The sequence below is a fragment of the Urocitellus parryii genome, chromosome 9 (assembly GCF_045843805.1).
Source record: "Urocitellus parryii isolate mUroPar1 chromosome 9, mUroPar1.hap1, whole genome shotgun sequence".
NCBI lineage: Eukaryota > Metazoa > Chordata > Mammalia > Rodentia > Sciuridae > Urocitellus > Urocitellus parryii.
The window spans coordinates 86,559,394-86,565,444 of NC_135539.1; positions in this window are offsets into that span (position 1 = coordinate 86,559,394).

The following is a 6,051-nucleotide window of genomic DNA, read 5'->3' on the forward strand; positions in this document are numbered from 1 at the left end:
TTTTTTTTACTTTTATACTGAAGCTAGTCATTGAATATTGGGAGCAATAACATCCAGCCCTCTGCTGGACCAATGAATCCTTGGGCATCTGACTGCCCTGCCCTGATTGGAGCTGTCTGGCTCCTGGTGCCCTGTTGGTGCACCCGACCCAGTTCCTGAGCGCCTTTGTGTAGCTCCAGTGATGACTGGGTCATGCTCTGGGGGTAGCCAGCACATACCCACCCCAGAGACCAGTGGTCAGTACCTCCAGTGTCAAGCAAGTCCCAGGCCTGAGTTCATGGGACAGAGCTTGTGAGGCTTCAGGGAAGAGTGCCAGCCTGGGCTGTCAGCTAGCGGAAGCTGTGACTGCTAAATCTGCAGTTAGGAACAGCCTTGGCAATGGTACCTTAGCTGTAACTGCGGAGTTGGAGATCGGGGCACTTAAGACACCTAAAAGTGTCAGCAGTGAAGGGGAGGGTGGAGCACACTAGAGCGGTTTCCTGGTGGCTGACACTTCAGTGTGGAGTAGCAACACTGGACTGCTGCCGATGGCCTGACCACAGAGTAGTTTGGCTTCCAAGGGCCAGTACCTGACCATAGAAAGTCCTCGCTCTGGAGTCTGGTCAGTGAGCATGAAAAATGGCCCTGAAAATATGACCTGGTCAAGCAGAAGTTTTGCATTGGGGGTGGGTTTTTGTGTGCTAGAGTGACTAGAGTTACCAGGAGTGAGTATGCCCAACACCCGGCCTGCAGCCAGGGTAGTGCTGGCCCAACCTTGCCCCTTCAAGAGCCTTCTCTTGGGATGCAGGTGCTGGGTGCCCTCCTCGCATCTTTCCCCTTAGCATGGCTGGTCTGAGAGCCCTTGTGTTGGCAAGCACTGGGTTCACTTCAGACTTCTGCAGATCACAGGCAGCCCTGGACTGCGGCCCGGGCAGCGAGGACTTGTCTTTCCTAAGAAATGTGGTTTCAGCTCACATTTCATATAGCATTTATCTGAGTCTTCTTGTTTCTGAGAAGCAGTTTTGGTTGGTGCGCTTGTGGCTGGAAGAGCAAGCACTGTGCTGGTGCCTGCATCCTCCATGGATGTCCAGCAGATGCACTGGGATCCAGGAGAGCTGTGTGCTGAACACAGCCTCGGTGGCCCTGGTGTCTGGAAGTCAAGAAAGTGTCAGTGCCGCAGAGTGCCCATGATGTGGGGTGGGAATGGGACTCCCTGCAGAGCTCTAGACACAGCTCCCTCTTGGGGGAGCCAGGTGGCCTGTGCAAGCTCGGCCTCGGAGCCCTCTGCAGGTGCATGCACATGCTGTGACTTTGCACTACTATGTGTTATTGCTATACACACCCTGCAGTGTTTTCCACTTTGTCTTTTAGCAAAGTCTCTGGTTCCAGATGAGATGGGCAAGCACGTTTTGTGTCACTGCACATAGCTGTGGAACACTGACCAGGTACATCTCAAGCCAGGGAGGACAGCCTGAAGAACCACCTTCCCCTGGTGTTCCACCCTGAGCTTACATAGCCTTATTCTCTTGTCCTCCTGACCTGAGCTCCTCATGGCCAAGCACAGAAGGAGCAGGATGTACAGACCCAATAGCTGCCACTCAGAGGCAGGAGATGGACACAGGAGATGGACATCTGCAGCCTATAGAGTGGGGACGGCCCCCTTTTTGTCTGGTTCTTCATTTTTCATGCTGAAGATCCTAGGAGACACTGTTTGGCAGCAGGAGCCTGAAGAAGTCATGGGGTTGGGGAGACCCAATATCTCTCCTCATTGGAGCTGAGGCACCACCAGCCTGAGGCTGGGTGGAATGGCTCTCTTCCCTATTGAGGGGCAACCCAGGTCCAGCAGTGGGCAGTGCTAGGCTGCAGGATCAGGAAAGGAACCAGCCAGTGCTGGGGAGAGAGGCAAGGGGAGCTGGGTAAGGACTCTGCCTTTTTTTTTTTTTTTTTTTGTAGCACTAGGGAGGGTGGAGGTCCCAGGATGCTCTACCAGAGCTACATCTCCAGCCCTTCAGTTTTAATTTCGATTCAGGGTCTCACTATGTCACCCAGGTTGGCCTTGAACTTGAGGTCCTGTTGCCTCAGCCTCCAGAGTCAGTGAGATTATAGGTGTGCAGCCCCTCACCCTGTTCTCAGAGTTACTTAGGAGCTCCTGGGCTGCTGGCCCACTCACCTTGTGCACAACACTCATCAGTGGAGCTGACCCTAAGCAGCAAGCCAAAGATGGCTAGGAACTGAGCCCATGGTGACCTCTTCCCAGGCCAGATCCGCCCAGGTGGGTCCACATCCTACTATCAGGCATGGGAATTGCCAATAGGGAGGCAGATTGGAACTTGGGGTCTGAACTTCACCATATCAAAAACATAGAATTAAACAGGATACAAATCAGCCACCAAAGAGGGATTCTCACCACTGCCACTCCCCTCCATGCCCACTGTGTGCTTCCACCAGCCTCTGGAAACCCTCTAGAGGAGCTCCTCTGTCCCTCCTTTGGCCCCCAGTGGGGGCCAGATGGCAGCTCTAAGCACTTCTGTGGCGTCCCCTGCCTGTGGCTTGGCAGCATGTCTGTGTCTGCAGTCCCTCACCTTCCCATTTCCTGGGCCTTTCCTTTTTGTGGTGTGGGGACAACCCAGGGCACCTTGTCCCTGAGCGACACCCTCCTCTGTTTTTTGAGACAGGATCTGGCTAGTTGCTGAGGCCACAGGCTGTGTCACTGCACCAAGCAGTTAGTTATTTACTTTTATGTGGCTCTCAGGATGAGCTTGTCAAATTCTGTTTCAAAATTCCATTTAGAAGTATTATTAACCTTCACTGAATTGACAGAGAGACACTAGCGCTGCTTAGATGCCATCAGTGCAGGTAGATAAGCAGCAGAGCCAAATGTGTCCTCCATCATAAAATACAGGCCTCAAAGTACAGTCCAGACCACGGAGACAAGCCGAATGAGATCCACCTCATGTCCCCGTGCTAAGAAATCCAGCAGCTGTGCCTGGCTGAGGGGGCAGGCTGGTCCTGGGGCCCTGCTGGGGCATGGCTTCCCAGGGCCAGGGGACAGCCCTCCAGGAACCACCAACCACATGCTGGGATGGCCCCAGGACTTCACAAGAGAAAACCAACTGTAATGGCAAGATGAGAAAAAGACATCACCATCTTTGCCTTCCAAGTTCCCAATGGCAAGGGACTTCTTAAGATGGAAACGAACCATTTTCCAGAGAATCTGGAAAGCCTCCAGTGTTTCCAACTAACACAGCATATGAAGCAGGTGAAGTTGGAAGGGTAAATTGGAGTCCTGTAGACAGCTATGTGACTGAGCAGTTTGCTCTGCTGCTTTATCCCCACAGGTGGATATCGAAGATCTCCATGATGAAACATGGAGGAAGACCAGTGCGCCAAAAGGAGAACCAAAGCTTCCCTGACCGTCACTTTGTGCCCTCTGGCCCCTTGGGCCCAGGTTGTCAAGTCCAGTGTTCTCGATAAAGTCCCCAGAAATTCTAAGATAGATCAGGAAAGAGTTGCCTGACAACTGGCATACAATCATTAAAAGCTCACAGGCAACTCGAGGCCCCTCTAACTGTTCCCCCCCAAAAAAGAAAAGCCCAGAGATGCTGAACGTGAGCTCCCACCAGGCCGCCCCAGCGTGCCCATCATTCCTGTCTGAGTTCACCACTGACCTGCTGGGTACTGGGTTCTTCCCCTGGGGGTCTTCTAGAAGCCACAGCCATGTCTCCAGCTGTGACATCCTGCTCTCACAAGAGAGCCAGGCTGCAGAAGGACTGTGACCACCCGTGTAAGCGATGCTATAGCCTTGCTCTTGCAAGACTGGAAACTGCCAATCCAGAATCTACATGCGCTTCCTTGAAGATGTGGTGACCAGGCGTCCTCCAGGGCAGGAGCCTCAGGAAGGGCACTGGGTCTACTCCCCAGCAGACCCCTCCTCTGCCGCTGCTTTAAGGGTTGCAAACAGCCCAGCGCTGTCCTAAACCCTGTTGTGAATGCAACAGGCTCCTCCCCTCCCATGAAGAGCTGACCCTGAGGGCAGTGGATGACACCATTCCAGGGTGAGACACTGGAGCATGGTCCAGTTTGAGAATTTGCTTCAGAATCATTTTTCAAAGTAAAATGTTCAAGGAATTGAGGGAAAAAACCCAAAATATCTAAAACAGATACATACTGATTTTTTAGTCAAATAACTTCCCAGAGTTTGTGTCTCTGTGCTTATTTATTGATTAAAAGAGAATAAGCACTGGGAAGCTTCTAAATTAAAGTTAAATTTCTGGTCCATAGTTAAAAAGTCCCAGTGGAAAGGCATATATGGTAAAAATGTTTCTTATTTCTGCACCAGGGACTGAACTTGGGTGCTCTACCACCGAGCCACATCCCTTGCACTTTTTATTTTTTACTGAGACGAGTTCTTGTTAAGTTCTGAGACTGGCCTTAAACTGTGATCCTCCTGCCTCAGCCTCCTGGGTAGCAGGATCAGAGGTATGTATACCATACCCAGTGTGAAGAATTTTTTTTAACCTCTCTGACTTAAATAATACCTATTTCAACCTTAGAGAAAGGTCTTTATCTATTTTTTGCATTGGCATTTTTAAGAATGAGGACAGTCTCGGTGACATAATAGGTGTCCCCGCCTCACACCTGCCAGGCCTTGCTGGATCAACTCCAGGCCAGCCTGGTAACCACAGCATGCATCAAGCCACCAGCAAAGATTTAGAAGGCTTTCTTAATAAGTATGACCCTTATGACATGAACTAGAGTCTGTGGGTCTCCAGAAAAGGAACACAACATGCAAGTGGGAGGGGGCATATCCATGGCCAAGCAGGAGGGCAAAAGTTCAAGGTGAGCTTCAGTAACTTAGCAGACCCTGTCTCAATAAAAATAAGGGCTGGGGATAAGGCTCAGTGATGGAGTGCCCTGGGTTCGGTCCTCAGTATTGCTAAATAGGCAGATAAATACAATAATTATGTGGCTCAAGCGGTAGCGCGCTCGCCTGGCATGCGTGCGGCCCGGGTTCGATCCTCAGCACCACATACCAACAAAGATGTTGTGTCCGCCGAGAACTAAAAAATAAACATTAAAAATTCTCTCTCTCTCTCTCTCTCCTCTCTCACTCTTTAAAAAAAAAAAAAAAAAAAGTAAATAGCTGGGCGCAGTGGAGCACACCTGTAATCCCAGTGACTTGGGTGGCTGAGGCAGGAGGATCACAATTTCAAAGCCAGTTTAGCAACTTAGCAAGGCCCTAAGCAACTCAGTGAGACCCTGTCTTAAATAAAATACAAAAAAGGGCTGGGGATGTGGCTTAGTGGTTGAGTGCCCTGAGTTCAATCTCTGGTACCAAAATTAAAAAAAAAAAAAGTAAACAATGAGGATGAGGCTGGGCATGTTGGTGCACATCTGTAATCCCAGCTACTTGGGAGGCTGAGGCAGGAGGATTTAAAGTTTCAGCCTGGGAAAACTGTCTCAAAATAAGAAAGGCTGGGATGTGGCTCAGTGGTGGAACACCTCAGGCTTCAGTATAAAAGAAGTAAAAAAACAAAACAGAACACAACACAAAAGATTTGAGGTAGAGGCAGGGTGCCCTGAGGCTGGACTCTAGCGGTCTTCCTGCTAGGAAGGGGCAGCAGGGAGAGCCGGTAGGTTTTGTCTTTTTGTCTGCTGGGTGGGACACAGACCCTGGCCTGGCCTCAGGGAGGAGCCCTGAAGCCCATGGAGCAGGACAGTGCCAATTCACCAAACACCAATTTTTTATTTCATTTCGGGTCGCTGGTGAAGGGCAACTGCTCCAGCATCTCCAGTGTGGGGCATGTAAGGTGGAGTGTGGTAAGTGCGGGTGAATAAATGGGACCCCGGCTGCAGGTGCCAGGGCCCTTGCATGTTGGTCACAAGTACACCAACACGAATCTCTGTGCCTGTGGTTAATGAAATACCCAACTGCATTTAGAGCACTATTCCTATCCTATCACACCCCAGGAACATGCTGGGGAGACGGACGGGGTCACACAGCACAGCGTGTGTGCTCTCGGATGGGGCGGGGGACAAGGAACAGGAAAGTCACATGCGCGTACACATCGG